Source organism: Dreissena polymorpha, chromosome 6 (assembly GCF_020536995.1).
Source record: "Dreissena polymorpha isolate Duluth1 chromosome 6, UMN_Dpol_1.0, whole genome shotgun sequence".
NCBI classification, from domain to species: Eukaryota; Metazoa; Mollusca; class Bivalvia; order Myida; family Dreissenidae; genus Dreissena; species Dreissena polymorpha.
In genome coordinates this window covers 105,897,234-105,916,009 of record NC_068360.1, presented here as the reverse complement: position 1 = coordinate 105,916,009, position 18,776 = coordinate 105,897,234, and the positions used below count along the sequence as shown (strand labels likewise).

Sequence of the window (18,776 nt, the reverse complement as noted above, 5' to 3'; positions counted from 1 at the left end):
GCAACCACCATGTATTCTATTTATTCAGTTTATCCGTAGTGCTACTTATGTTTATGTGTTTAACGATGAGTTTCTTTCTTAAATATGAATTCATGTATACCCAAATGGCCAAAAATTAGTCATTTTACTCTTTCCGTCATTATATTTCAATCTTATCTTGAAACGACCATTAAAAGCTTAAAAATGTTAGCTTGTTGTATCCGTCTTTATTTTTATTGTTATACTGCACTATCGACTGTTAGAAAATGCAATTAGTTAACGTTTACGTTAATCAGTTGTCTAGTTTACGAACCTTAATCTTAGTGTTTTTGAACTTTCATGTAATTCATATAACAATGTATAGTGTTTCTGTGTAATGTTATGGTTTATATAATTAAGATTTGAAATGACAGTTAAATAATAATATTTGCGAGATTAATTATAGATTGTATTTTCTGTTTAGAATGTATTATATAATTATTTATCGGACTCATAAGTGATGTGTTTGGCAAATGCTGAAAAAACATTGTTCATTTATTAAAATATGTGTAGTTTAATGAAATAAGGATTTATTTATTTTGTCTATTTACTGTACTTTTGATCTAAACTTAGCCAATTGAAATCAACTGTTTTGAAATGAAAACGACAACAATAATATATACTTGTAATGCCATGCGTAGATAAACAATGCTTTGAAAGAACTACGATATCTTCTTAACAGCATATAACGGTCGCAGGATTTTATCGTTGGAAACCCCTGGGTAGTGCACTTTATGTTTTTCTGTGCGCTGGTGCGCAGGAATACACTTCTAATCACATAGATCCTACCATTTCTTGTTGACTGAAAATAGCAAACTGTCTAGGTTATCCCTGTATTATGCCTTTATCCTACGTATAAACATATATATATACATATATATATATATATATATATATATATATATATATATATATATATATATATATATATATATATATATATATATGTATGTATATTTATATAAAGGCATATCATATCATGTTTTGGAAGGATCGTTAATATATGTGCAGTAAAGACACTCCGTTCTGTAAGATGTTGGCATGTTTATATGTGTAAATTAGTATATTGTTAAATACACATTAAAACCGTGTATAGTATACGGAATGTTTTTTTTAACCTGCTGTTTAGAATTAGAAATTCGGGATTGCAGTATTAATGATATTTTACCAAGAGATAATTATAAAAGGAAAATAAACAGGTAGCGCATGTTGTGTCATGCTCATATATAATTGTATATAACTTAGCAGACGATAAAAAGCACCGTGATTGTCGCAAGCAATTACCACGTTACAAGTTTAATTTCATCGGAAATATATGTAATGGTCATTTCATCATTGATCGTGTCTCTTTATTTTTTATGTTTGAGTTTCCTTCAAAGGGGATTGTTTCGAACAGAATGCTCCCTTTGTGTTTAGAAGTGAATTGATTTACTATATATAAAGGAAATTTGAATTACTCGTTGTATATTTGATGTAGATAACACAACCTGTTTGTTTACTTTCTGTAAAGCTGTGTGTGTGTTTTTGTGTGTATTTCTTCTAATGATTTTTATAATTATTTCATCAATGTCCTTATACAAGAAACACATTAAGACAATTAATAATTTACGGAACTGATCTTTAAACACGTGTTTCACAAGCTCATCCCTATTCCTGACACATGTTTTATTTTTAAAAACGAAATGCTATGTATTACACAGTTTACACCAATAACATTTTTGCGTCAGCCAAATTGATGTCAAGAACCAAAAACACGATAGGGAATTACATTTAAGGTGCACTCTTTTGACCGTTACTTGCGACTCATGTAGCAATCAATATAAACTGCGTTGTACAATTCACTTTTCACTGACAGCATCATACATTCAAATGCATGTGAATGTTTATCCGGGAAACTGAATGTAACAAAACAACGACACAAGCACTTCCTTATTGTACCATACAATATGGTGGTGTGTATTGCAGAACCATAGTTCTGAGAGATCTGTTAAAGCAACCCCTCAAAAAAACTGACAATTTATGAGCTGTTTGATATGACAGTATAATTTACTGTTCAGTCTTTCAGAAAGACTTAATACCAGAATTACTAGAGTTGCGACACCTTAAGGGTTTCGCGGGATGGAATGAGTGGGGAGATCAATTCAAATTGAAAGCCGATTGTTTCGACAAAAATTTGGGTACGAAACAATTTAGGTACGAAAAAAAATTTGGGTACGAACAAATTTGGGTACGAAAAACATTTTGATACGAAAAAAATGGGTTCGAAAAAAAAAAGTTGGGTACGAACAAATTTGGGTACGAAAAACATTTCGGTAAGAAAAAAATGGGTACGAAAAAAATTGGTTACGAAAAAAATTTAGGTACGAAAAAAAATTTGGTTACAAAAACAAATTAGAGTACGAAAAAATATAGGGAACGAAAAAAATGAAGGTACGAAAACTATTTTGGTACGAAAACATTTAACATTTGTAAAGACATAAAACAAACTAAAAAGATTTTATTTCATGTTTGGGTGGTGTCCATTGTAGTATGTCAGGTTAGTGTTGTTTTGTCAAAGCATGAATCAAATTTGATGATAAACAAGAAACAATCGGAGACGGGTGATGCTCCCCAAAGGTTTTTTGGTCACAATATTGCACTATATATTCAGATAAAAGGAAACGTCTTGAGGGGCATAACTCTGGACAAAATAATACAATGGATGGTTAAGTAACTTAAAAATTTCAAAGGGCCATAACTCTCTAAATAAATCATGTAACCCGAACCCACTTATAACATGCGCATCTCCTAGAGGTAGTTAAGATTCCCATAAAGCTTTATTGTATTCCAGTCAGTAGTTGGGGAGAAATAGCCCGGACAAGAATTGCACTACATAAATATGTACAGTTTATAGAAAATGTAAAAGGGCCATTACTCTGTGAAAAATCAACCGAACATAACCGGCTGATAATATGCACATCTCCTGTTGGTAGTGAAGCTTCCCATGCTGTTTCAGTGAATTCCCATAATAAGTTGCTGAGAATTAGCTCTGACAAGAATTGCACTATATGTTCAATGTAAAATTTCAAAGGGCCATAACCCTGTGAAAAATCATCCGCCGAGAACCGGCTGATAATATGCACATGTCCTCTTGGTAGTGAAGTTTCCCATAAATTTTATTGAATGCCAGTCATTGGTTGCTGAGAAATAGCCCGGACAAGAATTGCACTTTATGTACAGTTAATGGAAAATTTCAAAGGGCCATACATTGTAACTCTGTGAAAAATCATCCGACCAGAACCGGCTGATAATATGCATGTCTCCTCTTGGTAGTGAAGCTTCCCATTATGTTTAATTGAATTCCAGTCATTAGTTGCTGAGAAACAGCCCGGACAAAAATTGTGCACGGACGGACAGACGAAGCGGCGACTATATGCTCCCCCCTTAAAAAAATTGGGGGGGAGCATAATAAAGAAGTTGTGGCAATTTAAAGGTGGTACGCAAACTTTAAAATAGATTTATCAATTATATGCTTATTCTTAGTGAAAAAAAGGCCATAATTGTTACAAAATGCTTGATACAGTTATCTGCTTGTGTTTATACATTGGGGTCATGTTGGTTAAGAAGCAAAATACATGTATGAAAGCAATATGTCAAGGGACATAGAAAATATTTGAGGTGATATGCAAACTTTAACATAGATTTATCTATAATATGCATATTCTAAGTGAAAAAGGGCCTAATTCTGTTAAAATGCTTGATACAGTTGTCTGCTCATGTTTATAGATTGGGGTTATGTTGGTAAAGAAGTATCCAAAATATAAAAGCAATATGTCAATGGACATAGGAAATATATTTGAGGTGGTACGCAAAAATTCCAATGCGCGCGCCAACGCCGGGGTGAGTAGGATAGCTCCACTATATATGTTTCATATATAATAGTCGAGCTAAAAAGTAAATATACTATAAACAACAAGCTAACCTCAATCACAACTTTAATGCAATGCAGTTAAACAATAAAGTTACAATGATATGCCAGGGATTGAAACTAATTTTTTTTTATATTGTGGGCAACCATCTTTAGTATTTTGGTTGCCCAGATAAAGAATAACCAGCCCAGAAATACAACATGTATCAACATGTGAATATTATTATAATAGATAATTATATACATTTGCTGACAATACACATGTTCAATGCATGATGTATTATTATGAGCCTGAATTGAATCATGTCCTATTCCTAAATAATGAATGTTATTTTACTAGTATTGATCCATGGTGATCAATTGTTTTTCAATTTTTATTGCACTGTATTGTTTTATGCTTTAAAAAAAAGAAGTTTACCAACTTTTGAAAATGAGTTGCCCAGGCCAAAATCTACTTGCCCTGGGCTCACGGGAAACCACTTATTTCCATCCCTGTATGCTCTTCATTTTCTGTTCTTCCATCCCATTCTCAAAATTAATTTTAAAGCACAATATTTTTAATAACATTTGTATGAATTGCTAACCATTATCACCCAAATAACAATTTTACAAAGCTGTAATCCTGTCGTAAAGATTTAGTTTACTATTATCAGTGTTCTCTTAACTTAAATACCGGCAACCAGCGATTTTGCCGGTTACATTTACTCTTGATGCCGGCTACTTTTCCCAAATATATCAAGTAAATGTCACAAATGCTTTTGTTTTACTGCATAGTTGCCGGCCATATAACTGGCTACTCAAATTTTTCTGGAAAACACTGAATTATGCATGACAAACACACAATACTTACATGTAAATAAACCTTAGATTCGTTTTTAAAATAAATTGACACTTCCAGCTTGTCGTCAGTAAAATCCAAAGATTCAAATAATTTTCCACGAGATACGTCAACAATCAAATGAATGAAAAATAAAAGTAAAGAAAGCCGGATTTAACATAAGTTTCAGGTTCATAAACACAACAAGGTAAAGGTAGTCGGTGAGATATAATAATAATACAGTTAGTAAGGCCCAAACCCTGGGTACGGTAAATATACTAAATCATACCCGGGAATTTTAACACTAAATCGGTTGTTGTCGGCTATTTTGTAAAAATTAATTATGTTTACATTTATGTCAATTTTCTGTTCAATGGCATTTATATTATCAAAACTCATTGTTAAAATCAATAATGTGATTTAATTTTAAATCTTAAATTGTTTAAAGTCGCGTCATTGTATGACGTCGTCAAGTATAATATTTTCCACGACATCGCAGGTTCACTTTTTACTGTCATAGATTTTTTAAAAGAAACATTATTTGGTTTGCAAGGTCCGTTAAATGGGGAACACCATATTCGGTATTTATATTATGTTTTAACAATTAATTCATGCTGTGTAATAAATATTGTATAAGATATTTCGATATTGATTGAAAATGTTTCAAATTGTTATTTATGAAACCTTTTATTTTAATGAGTGTATGCTATTATATTATACTTTGAATAGCATATCTGTTGTACTATAATCTTATTACTCATTTTTTATTGTTAATTTCATTTATTGTAGAGAATGGTCAATGTTAGCATGTTTAACGACATTGGATTTTTGGCGGATATACAACTCGGATACAATCTAATATTTGCGGGTATGTTTAAGTTTATTTACCGTACCCGGGGTACATGTAAGTAAAATTAAGAGTACCCGGGGTACATGTACCGGTAAGTAGTACCCGAGCCGAGTATGATCAATCGAGCCTTAGTAAGTGAGTGATGGTGTATGGGATAACATGCACTGAGGGTGTATATTTTTCACGAACAAGTCAATTGAAGGTGTTAGAGATGCATTGATCCATAAGATTAAAAAGGGTAATTAACCACGGGCTTATTAAAATTAAAATGATGACATTACATTGTACCAGCTGTTTATTGTTGTATACTGTAAGCTTGCAATATTTTAAATATTGTAAACAACTTACCTTGTATTAAGTTGGCACATTGTTGTCAGGTGTAGAAACTTTTTATACATATTTCTGTTAAGTTGCACTGGCTGAACCAAAAGAATTATGTAGTCGTTTCTAAATAATCACGAAACAACCTACTAATGCTTATATGCTTGCCAGTTACTGAGTTTGTGCATTTCCATTCATTATCGGCCTTGGCAAACAGCGTAGAATCAGATGAAACGCCGTGTGATGTCTGCTATTTCGTTACGCTGAATATTTCCATATCCGCGGGTGTTTTTATGTCAAATGTTATGGTTTTTCAATAGATCGTATACTTATCTACAAAACAGCGAATTAGCGTTCACTTTACATCATTTCTGATGATCTTATTTTGTAAATAATTTCTGAGCGTTAATTCCTACGTTGCTATGTCGTCAGCCATTTTGACGGTTGGTTTGTTTACTTTCGGTTTCCACTACAAACGAAATTAATTGATTTGCTGCTTGCGTTTATTTATTGATTAAATAATAAATTATTAAACCGTAATAATGTAATTGTCTGAATATCATTTATATTCAAGATATTATCGGATAAATAGAATACCATTCTAATACCAGGGTGTACTTACATTTATCTCGGAAAGCCTAGCCGTGTAAACCTTTCTTTAACTCGTCGCACTCAATACGTTGAATAACATAGATTTATGTCATGTTCATTAAAAAACCACAATGTGCACAAAAGACATGCATGTGTACTACCGATTGATATTCAAACACAATTATTACGCCTTTGTTTATCGATTAAACGCCTAACTGAATTAATAACGCGTAACGTCAGTTTCTTTGTTTCGTAGCAAGATGGAAGCTAGCCTAAGCGCTTTTCATGACGTCACGCGCGCGTGCCCTTTCCCATAAAAAATATTTAAACGCAAAATACTCGAAAACCTGATTTTTCCCAGGTATAACGCCTACGCCAACAGGTAGATCGCATTCCTGTCCATATACATGTCAAATTTCAGCAAACGTGCTAGGCCAGTATTCAAGAGACCCAAATCGCGGCTATATGCCTCAACTTAACGAAACTTAGCCCCCTTTATCATTCGTTCGATTGAACGTCATCAATGATGACGTCCAATACAGCACTCATTCCATATACAACTGGATAGCATGCATAGATGAACACACACATGTTTTTAAAAACAATGGACCATTTGTTTTTTTTACTAGAGTTGCGACACCTTAAGGGGTTTCGCGGGATGGAATGAGTGGGAACTAAACAAATTTGGATTCAAAAATTTTGGGTAAGAAAATGTGGGAACACAAATTTTGGGTACTAAACAAATGTGGGTACGAAAATTTTGGTTACGAAAAAAAATGTGGGTACGAAAATTGTGGGTACAATGGGTCAATGTTAAGGTTTTAGCATGGCGGACGCCGGACGGCGAAAAGACACGACACGACGCGATGAGCTGGCTATGACAATACCTCAGGTATTCTCCGAAAACAGCCGAGCGTATATGCATAAGTCAGTGAGTAATACTCAACAAGACTATTGTCAAGCAAATTTGTCCCCTACCGGCTCCACCATTGTCAGAATTTATTTAATGTTTTTATTTATTGCCATAGAAACCAGAATTTTTGACGTAGGAACAAAATGAAATCACGTGCATAATGTCCTTATTGCCATCTATCCATGTTTCAAGTTTCATGAAAAAATATTAAGAACTTTTAAAGTTATCGCAGGATTCAGAAAAGTGTGACTGACTGACGGACCCACAGAGCGCAAACCATAAGTCCCCTCCGGTGAAACCGGTAGTGGACTAATAAAAGCTAGGCACGGCGTATAAAATCAGAACCACTGGGTCGAATCTGCTGAAACTTGGCCACATTATAGATTATAGTCCAAACAAGCTACAGAATTAGCGTTTTTGGACCTGACGGCGTAAAACATTAACCAATAATGGACAGCACAAAATGGGTCATTTTGTACAAAAAATGTAAACTTCAAGTGGCATTTAATGACCTTTAGACATCAGAAAATTGCAAATTTTTAATATTCTGCACACTTCGACTTGTTTTTTTTTACAAATTTAGAAGCATTTATGCTTGGGATGTATATAAACCCTGTTATTCAGTGTCAAATTTGGCCAAAAATCACAATACAATCCCAAAAATGGCTAAGCAGCAATGCCCCTTTAACATTATTCCTTATATTTAATTGTATTGTTTAAAAAGATAACTGTGTATATTTAATCATAATGGCTCTGTATATCACACATGATAGGGCACTGCTGGGGCTTGAACCCAGAACTCATCTCACATTGTAAGATGCGTTTTTCAATTAAACTACAATGACTGTATCTTGTGAAGTGGAGCCAACATACACCCACATACCGGTAAGTGAAAAAATCATTCTGTCCACATATTTGTACTGGGCGTTAGTGAAAGTGAAAGTCTTTTTCCAGGTTTTCCCTGATTTCCAGGTTGGCTGGGAACCATGTTTAACTATGATAAAATGTTCTTTAGATGCCATGTGTATTAATATATAGGTCTATTTTTCTGAGATATTAATGAAAATGCCTTTGGGTATGTGGCGAATATTTAAAAAATCTGCAACTTGATATATGGTGCTAACACGGTAAAATTGTATGAGCCCAAATTATAATAGATGAATGCCTATTATGCTTCTCTGCTTATACTATGACGACATGTTCATACAATGCCATTTTTATTAATATACATGTATATGCCAAATTTAATGAAAAAGACTTGAAAATGTGTCGCAAGATACCAAGTAAGAAAAAAATCAGCATTTTTATGTAGGGTCTTCACACGGTAAAATTATTTGTGCCCAAAATAATAATAGATGAATGCATATTAGGCCTCAATGTTGCTTATACTATGACGACTGGTTCATACGATGCCATTTTTATAAATGTCTATGCCAAATTTAATGAAATAGACATGAAAATGTGTATCGCCAGGTACCAAGTAAGAAAAAAATCAGCATTTTTATCTAGGTTCTTCACACGGTTAAATTATTTGTGCACAAATAATAATAGATGAATGCATATTAGGCTTCAATGTTGCTTATACTATGACTACTGGTTCATACGATGCCATTTTTATAAATATCTATGCCAAATTTAATGAAATAGACTTGAAAATGTGTGTCGCCAGGTACCAAATAAGAAAAAAATCAGCATTTTTATGTAGGGTCTTCACACAGTAAAATTATTTGTGCCCAAATAATAATAGATGAATGCATATTAGGCTTCAATGTTGCTTATACTATGACTACTGGTTCATACGATGTCAATTTTATAAATATCTATGCCAAATTTAATGAAATAGACTTGAAAATGTGTGTCGCCAGGTACCAAGTAAGAAAAAAATCAGCATTTTTATGTAGGGTCTTCACACAGTAAAATTATTTGTGCCCAAATAAGAATAGATGAATGCATATTAGGCTTCAATGTTGCTTATACTATGACTAATGGTTCATATGATACCATTTTTATAAATATCTATGCCAAATTTAATGAAATAGACTTGAAAATGTGATTCGCCAGGTACCAAGTAAGAAAAAAATCCGCATTTTTATGTAGGGTCTTCACACGGTAAAATTATTTGTTCCCAAATAATAATAGATGAATGCATATTAGGCTTCAATGTTGCTTATACTATGACGATATGTTCATACAATGCCATTTTTATTAACATCTATGCCAAATTTAATGAAATAGAATTGAAAATGTGTGTCGCCAGGTACCAAGTAAGAAAAAAATCAGCATTTTTATGTGGGGTCTTCACACGGTAAAATTATTTGTGCCCAAATAATAATAGATGAATGCATATTAGGCTTCAATGTTGCTTATACTATGACTACTGGTTCATACGATGCCATTTTTATAAATATCTATGCCAAATTTAATGAAATAGACTTGAAAATGTGTGTCGCCAGGTAACAAATAAGAAAAAAATCAGCATTTTTATGTAGGGTCTTCACACGGTAAAATTATTTGTGCCCAAATAATAATAGATGAATGCATATTAGGCTTCAATGTTGCTTATACTATGACTACTGGTTCATACGATGCCATTTTTATAAATATCTATGCCAAATTTAATGAAATAGACTTGAAAATGTGTGTCGCCAGGTAACAAATAAGAAAAAAATCAGCATTTTTATGTAGGATCTTCACACGGTAAAATTGTTTGTGCCCAAATAATAATAGATGAATGCATATTAGGCTTCAATGTTGCTTATACTATGACTACTGGTTCATACGATGCCATTTATTAAAATATCTATGCCAAATTTAATGAAAAAGACTTGAAAATGTGTGTCGCCAGGTACCAAGTAAGAAAGAAATCAGCATTTTTATGTAGGGTCTTCACACAGTAAAATTATTTGTGCCCAATTAATAATAGATGAATGCATATTAGGCTTCAATGTTGCTTATACTATGACTACTGGTTCATATGATGCCATTTTTATAAATATCTATGCCAAATTTAATGAAATAGACTTGAAAATGTGTGTCGCCAGGTACCAAGTAAGAAAAAAATCAGCATTTTTATGTAGGGTCTTCACACAGTAAAATTATTTGTCCCCAAATAATAATAGATAAATGCATATTAGGTTTCAATGCAGGGTTGGCATATTGACTGGTCAATTGAGTATTGACCGGGCCGGCAGTCAATACCCGGTTAAAACCGGTCAATACTGGTCATTACTGGTCTTTACTGGTCGATTAAAAATTGTAGCATTTAAACATTACAAAGGAGCCATTTTATATTAAATCAATAATTATTCTGTAATTGATAAACTTTTTTCTGAGTTATTTATTTTTAAAAAAATCTTTAAAAAGCTGTAAAAAGTTACTTCTTAATTATTTATGGAAACAGCCTCAAATACATAAGGACTAAGGCAATATCTTTATCTCAGTGTATCACATCTGTTACTAATTAGCCGGATTTTACATAAATTCCAGGTTGATAAACACAACAAGGTAAAGGTACCTTGTAGTCGGTGAGATATAATAATAATACAGTTAGTAAGGCTCATACCCTGGGTACGGTAAATATACTAAAACGTACGCGGGAATTTTTTAACACTAAATCGGTTGTTGTCGGCTATTTTGTCAAAATTAATTATGTTTACATTTATGTCAATTTTCTGTTAAATGGCCTTTATATTATCAAAACTCATTGTTAAAATCAATAATGTGATTTAATTTTAAATCTTAAATTGTTTAAAGTCGCGTCATTGTATGACGTCGTCAAATATAATATTTTCCGCGACATCGCACGTTCACTTTTTACCGTCATAGATTTTTTAAAAGAAACATTATTTGGTTTGCAAGGTCCGTTAAATGGGGAACACCATATTCTGTCTTTATATTATGTTTTAACAATTAATTAATGCTGTGTAATAAAATTGTATAAGATATTTCGATATTTATTGAAAATGTTTCAAATTGTTATGTCAATTTTCTGCTAAATGGCATTTATATTATCAAAACTCATTGTTAAAATCAATAATGTGATTTAATTTTAAATCTTAAATTGTTTAAAGTCGCGTCATTGTATGACGTCGTCAAGTATAATATTTTCCGCAACATCGCACGTTCACTTTTTACCGTCATAGATTTTTTAAAAGAAACATTATTTGGTTTGCAAGGTCCGTTAAATGGGGAACACCATATTCTGTCTTTATATTATGTTTTAACAATTAATTAATGCTGTGTAATAAATATTGTATAAGATATTTCGATATTTATTGAAAATGTTTCAAATTGTTATTTATGAAACCTTTTATTCTAATGAGTGTATGCTATTATATTATACTTTGAATAGCATATCTGTTGTACTATAATCTTATTACTCATTTTTTATTGTTAATTTCATTCATTGTAGAGAATGGTCAATGTTACATCTAGTTGCCAATGCTTGTCGTCAACGTTAGTAGTCAATGCTTGTAATCATTGTCGTCAATGTTAGTCGTCAATCCTTATCGTCATTATACATGAAGGAAATAAAAGCAGAAACAGAGACGTATTCTTGATTACTTGCTTATTCCTACGGCGTCCTCTCAACACTCGTACTAAAAAGCATGTTAATGCTGATTTTTTAAAAGAGAAGTTTGTTTAAGGTAAACAATATTGTTTTACGTTAATCGGTAGCATGTTTAACGCAGTGTTCTCCAGAAACATCTGAGAAGCCAGTTATATTTTCAAAGTAGCCGGCGATTAAGCAATAAAACATGTGCATTTGCACCATTTCAATTGATATTTTGGGGAAAAGTAGCCTGCATCTAGATTGAATGTAACCGGTGAAATCGCCGGCTGCCGGTGCTTCCAGAGACCACTGTTAACGACATCGGATTTTTGGCGGATATACAAATCAGATACAATCTAATATTTGCGGGTATGTTTAAGTTTATTTACTGTACCCGGGGTACATGTAAGTAAAATTAAGAGTACCCGGGGTACATGTACCGGTAAGTAGTACCCAAGCCGAGTATGATCAATCGAGCCTTAGTAAGTGAGTGATGGTGTATGGGATAACACGCACTGAGGGTGTATATTTTTCACGAACAAGTCAATTGAAGGTGTTAGAGATGCATTGATCCATAAGATTAAAAAGGGTAATTAACCACGAGCTTATTAAAATTAAAATGATGACATTACATTGTACCAGCTGTTTATTGTTGTATACTGTAAGCTTGCAATATTTTAAATAATGTAAACAACTTACCTTGTATTAAGTTGGCACATTGTTGTCAGGTGTAGAAACTTTTTATACTTATTTCTGTTAAGTTGCACTGGCTGAACCAAAAGAATTATGTAGTCGTTTCTAAATAATCACGAAACAACCTACTAATGCTTATATGCTTGCCAGTTACTGAGTTTGTGCATTTCCATTCATTATCGGCCTTGGCAAACAGCGTAGAATCAGATGAGACACCGTGTGATGTCTGCTATTTCGTTACGCTGAAGATTTCCATATCCGCGGGTGTTTTTATGTCAAATGTTATGGTTTTTCAATAGATCGTATACTTATCTACAAAACAGCTAATTAGCGTTCACTTTACATCATTTCTGATGATCTTATTTTGTAAATAATTTCTGAGCGTTAATTCCTACGTTGCTATGTCGTCAGCCATTTTGAAGGTTGGTTTGTTTACTTTCGGTTTCCACTACAAACGAAATTAATTGATTTGCTGCTTGCGTTTATTTATTGATTAAATAATAAATTATTAAACCCTAATAATGTAATTGTCTGAATATCATTTATATTCAAGATATTATCGGATAAATAGAATACCATTCTAATACCAGTGTGTACTTACATTTATCTCGGAAAGCCTAGCCGTGTAAACCTTTCTTTAACTCGTCGCACTCAATACGTTGAATAACACATAGATTTATGTCATGTTCATTAAAAAACCACAATGTGCACAAAAGACATGCATGTGTACTACCGATTGATATTCAAACACAATTATTACGCCTTTTTTATCGATTAAACGCCTAACTGAATTAATAACGCGTAACGTCAGTTTCTCTGTTTCGTAGCAAGATGGAAGCTAGCCTAAGCGCTTTTCATGACGTCACGCGCGCGTGCCCTTTCCCATAAAAAATATTTAAACGCAAAATACTCGAAAACCTGATTTTTCCCAGGTATAACGCCTACGCCAACAGGTAGATCGCATTCTTGTCCATATACATGTCAAATTTCAGCAAACGTGTTCGGCCAGTTTTCAAGAGACCCAAATCGCGGCTATATGCCTCAACTTAATGAAACTTAGCCCCCTTTATCATTCGTTCGAATGAACGTCATCAATGATGACGTCCAATACATCACTCATTCCATATACAACACATTCTTTTAAACGAACACCGCCATTTGTAATAGCATATCGAATACAAGTTGTTCTCTTAATCAAGTTAATTAAACTATTTATATCAACAGGATACAGGATATTTACAAGTGATTAACTCAATTCTTCACTTGGGTGACATACCGTTTGCTACAGACAAGCGTAAACCAGTTATAAACAGCATTCCAGCAATCTGTTTAGACTGGAGCAAGTGTTACTTGATGTGTTTAATAGTCCCAATAATACGTATCGACGCATGCTGTTACATTTAAAATGTCAAACTACGCCAATAGCAGTTGTATCAATATACAGTAGTAAGCTGCAAATCAAGATACAATAATCTGCAAAATAAAGTAAAGAATTATGGTGGTCACAACAATTATGTAATGTAAAAAAATAAAAGCAAATAACTTCTGAATGATGCCATATATATTCATATAACACTAGAATACATCGAAACATTTACCGGCGCATGCTATGAAATAATGTATATAGTTCTGTTAAACTATTTTGAATTTAAAACATGTTACCTTTAAATGAAAAGCTTTAACAAAAGAAACGATACCAATTCAACATTTTATGTACGTTTTATTTCAACAATTATTTTCAGTAAAAAAGTCAATGAGATATATAATATAAATAATTAGTTGTATATATCATGGTATTAAATTAGTTAACACCGATACCGAACTATTTCCACTTTTAACTTATATATAATGAAAATTCAATGTCTCTTATTTTAGCTAGTTCGGGCCACATGGGATAGGTGTTTAAAATACTCATCGGAAAAGAAAGACTGTTATATGTAATAGGGACAATAACTGGGAGGGGCATCCCATAACGACAAATACAAAATGTTTGCTGATCGATATAACGTGGGTATTATTGTGGTATTGTTTGCAACTGTAACAACATTTATGTGTACTAGTTGAATGTTATTAACATGCACAAATACTTAATTGTTGCCGATCCAACATGGGTTGTATCGTGGTGTTAGCATCTGTAACAAATTTATATTTATTTACAAATAATATAAACATGCACATATGATATATCTCCGAAGGAAATGTATCGAAAGCTAATTTTATTATATATAAAAATACGAAAGCAATTACAATACAACTATTTCGTTATCCGACGGTGAGCAACTCAAATAATAAAAACAATACAACATACAATTAATAAATAAAAAACACGATACAAATGCTATCGAATTTTAACCTGTTCGCATTTATTTATGAAACCAAGCAAAAATGCTATATATTTGAATTTTCAAACGGTTACAGTAGTGTTTAATATCAATGTGGCTGATGCACATTCTTGATGACGTTAAAATATCCCCCTTTTGTCTCCCCTGATTTTTTGAAAACGCGCGAGTCGAAAGGCGATATTATTACAGCGATATTTGGACAGTCAAAATATCGCGTGTCGCTTCGTGTATCTCGCAAAGTATCGAGTATAGCTTCGTGTTTCGTGTGTCGCGGTCTGAAATCAGACCGCGATACACGAGATTCGGATAATATGGGCGATATTTGACTAATAAAATATCGTGTATCGCTTCGCGTGTCGCGCCAAATATCGTGTGTCGCTTCTTGTTTTATGTGTCGCCTTTTGAACGCGAGACACATTTTTTTGCGCGATACTCAAAGCGACATACGATATTTTGCGCGATACACGAAGCGACACACGATATTTTGCGCGATACACGAAGCAACACGCGACATTTACCACGATATATCGCCTTTTGGGCTACCTACACAAGGGCGATATTTCGTAATACATTCTCGCGCGTCGCTTTGTGTATCGCGCAAAATATCGTGTATCTCTTCGTGTGTCGTGTGTCGCCCTTGATGAAAGAAGGGTGAGATTCTAGATGGCACTATCCGGATTCCGTAACATAATAATGATGTGTTGCGCATAAAAAGCCTCCGCTTTTGATGTCTTCGAAAGCTGCTTTCGATGAAATCACAAACTTGAGACACTACGTGTCATTAATTCACTTCGAACGCGGGTACTTATCGGAGGAAAATAAATTATGTTCGGAGGGTTGAACACGAAACACCATGCGTTCATCCAATAATGAAAACGAATACCAACAATTATAATTCAGAATTATTTTGATATCTGCACATATTATAGAGAACCATTCTTAATTATGTGGATAAAAAATAATCAAATAAACAACGTGCAATAACATGTACTATTATTGACATATCTCTATGATTACCGATAGCTGAAGTCACTAAACTCTACTAGTTAGATGTAAGGGTAAGTCTGTAGATGTTCATTAACGCTAAGTAGTCATGTGCGCATCCGCGCTGTGATTCTTTAAGCGCGCTTTGCTTCGCGCGGTTATGAACATGACTCTCCCGGCTTGTATATCTCATAGACTGTCGTCGACATTCTTCTTGCAGAAAAACCGATACGAATCTGATGTATCGAACTCTTTATTCCATGTCTCATGCTGTGTATTTTCCGATTTGGACGAAGAAGAGACGTCCAGCGATAGATGGCGGACTTGTAATAAGTCATTCCGTCGAAACGATGCTATTGTCGTTCTCACGCTGGAGTTTCTCGTACTGTTCAGCCAAACTATTGTGTCGCTTTCTTTCCACGTTGTCGCGATACACGGCTAGCTCTTTTACGTATGGCCTTTAAGTGTTCTTGGAGTTTGTTTTATGTATTTGGACATTGCTGGGCCTCACATTTTTACGTGGCAAGCCTAGTACAGACTCGACGGGCACGCCAAAATATAATTTTGTATGTTGAGTGGGCAAGAGCACTCATTTCGTATCACATTACATGCGTGAACGAGCGATTGTATTGCTTTATGTGTATTATCTAAAGTGCGCAGCCTCTATATCGGCGCACCTTTAAACCGTTCTCATTGGCATTTGCCTTTAGGATAATAACCAGCTGTGTATGCCTGCAGAATAAATGTTATTGTACAACGCGGCCTAATCTAGCGCGACAAAGCGTTCTTAACGCTATCCATGGGAACTTTCTCCGGAAACCCGCAATCGACAAATGTAGCGATCAGTTTGTTCACTAGAAGGGATCGCGAGAGCATATCTCCTTCAGTGATCAGTTATAACAATACGCTTCCCATAACCGCTCGTTGATGCTTCAAACGAAAGAAAGTCACTACACACGTGTCGCATATGGAATTTCGAGATGTTTACTAAACCAGTGGCAATAGAAGGGCAAGTTTTACTACGAACGATTTGTCACAATTTCAGATCCATTTTGATATGTCGGTATACATCGTAGGCCAATCAGATCGTTGTTTGAACAATACCATTGTCTGATCTCGACCCAGGGTACCGACAGTGTCACGCAATGCTTAACATTAACGCATTCTAGCCGATTCGCAAAAAATAATTTGTCGTATTGCTTAAAATATGCAATTTAGCGTGTCGAAAACACCCTATTGCGTTCAATCCATATAAACGGAGCCGTTTTCTTGGGACTTGATTAAATTGCTGAGGTGACTATAACAAGGTCATGCAATTGCCAGTCTATAATGAAACAGTTTATATAAAAGGCGATAAAAGACGGTACAATATATATACTTTCAATCTAAGTATCGCATCGATATAAATTTAGTCGTGTTTGATACCGTCTTTAAAACTAAATAACCAAGGTAGACTATTTTACTGTTAAATAGATTCACCTTTTGAATCTCTAAGTTTACGCTTATTGTTGGATGCTAGACGGGACACAATGCGCAAAACATGTTTACTGGAAACGCAGTTTATTCATTTGACATATCCACTAGGCAGTATACCGACTTTTAGGCAAGATTAGTGAAGTAGCGCGAACCGTATAGGAGGTGAATGGGGTCGTCAATGCGGGCACTTGCATGCGCATCCGTGTGTGTACGGCTTTTAAGCTTCCTGAAATCAATACACACGCCTATTATGTCGTCTCTTTTCCGAACAATGCCGCCGTGGGATGAGTAAAGAATGGATAATGGCCGAACAACGCTTTACTTAAATCTACGTTAACTGCTCACCTTTATTTTGTGTAAAGTATGCTGTTTGTCTCTATTTCGGATACTCGACGGAAGGCCCAGGTCTTTATGTCCATATCTCCGGTTATTTTTCCATAATTTTCCATGAATCTTCCGGAACAAGGCGAAATTATTACGCATTGAGCGTAATAAGTCCACACAAAATAGTTCGCATTAACTACTATTTACTTTAATCTACGTTAACTGCACACCTTTATTTTGTGTAAAGTATGCTGCATTTTAGGGAATAGTACAAATAATTCAAATTAGGTTTCACACTAACATTCATGTGACAGTTTATCTGTATATCACACTAACATTCATGTAACAGTTTATCTGTATACTCCTTATTTACTTGACCATATACATAGTGGTTGAGGAAGACTTCTTTTGTTTTCCATCGTCCAATTTTCATTACTGTTTCAGGTAATGTCCCGATTGACACTGCTTGCGTTGCACCTGTTGGTCTAAACGATTTAGCACTAAATCCTTGATCACTTAAGCCTGCTGCAGTAATACTGTCTTGTAAGATATTTGCAACGGTATCAGCACTAATATGTTTGTACGGTGCATTCAAAGCGATAAATAAGGGTCTATAATCACCCTGACGGAACTGCTCCGTTCTTTCAATATACATCTTAAGACAACTTATGGGATCACATGATGAATCATCACAAGGTGGAATGTTAATTTCAAATCCCTGTCTATTTGTGTCATTTTTAATTGCCCAAAAATGTAAAGTCATTGAGCCATCATTTTCAAAATACACATCATCAACTGACATAAATGTCGGGTTTAGTAAATTTGTCTGCGGATCAAAGCTTTTCCCTTTTGGGTCCAAATCGGATGGCCGTGTCATGCACACAATTGCAAGAAGAGTTACAGCTTTCATACGTAGCATTTTTAAAGTTAGTTTGTCGTTAGATTCCATTTTATTAAACGACTGTACGAAAGCCTCTATTGGCATCGG

General features: G+C 34.1%; 1 long non-coding RNA gene across 1 annotated transcript; it reads left to right on the top strand.

Annotated features, from left to right (window-relative positions):
- Positions 1-2,105: 2,105 nt before the first annotated feature.
- LOC127835081 (uncharacterized) lies at positions 2,106-12,816 on the top strand. The gene is made up of 2 exons (XR_008028337.1): positions 2,106-5,969; positions 12,698-12,816. It is a non-coding gene; the product is annotated as an uncharacterized LOC127835081 (long non-coding RNA).
- The last annotated feature ends 5,960 nt before the right edge of the window (positions 12,817-18,776 follow it).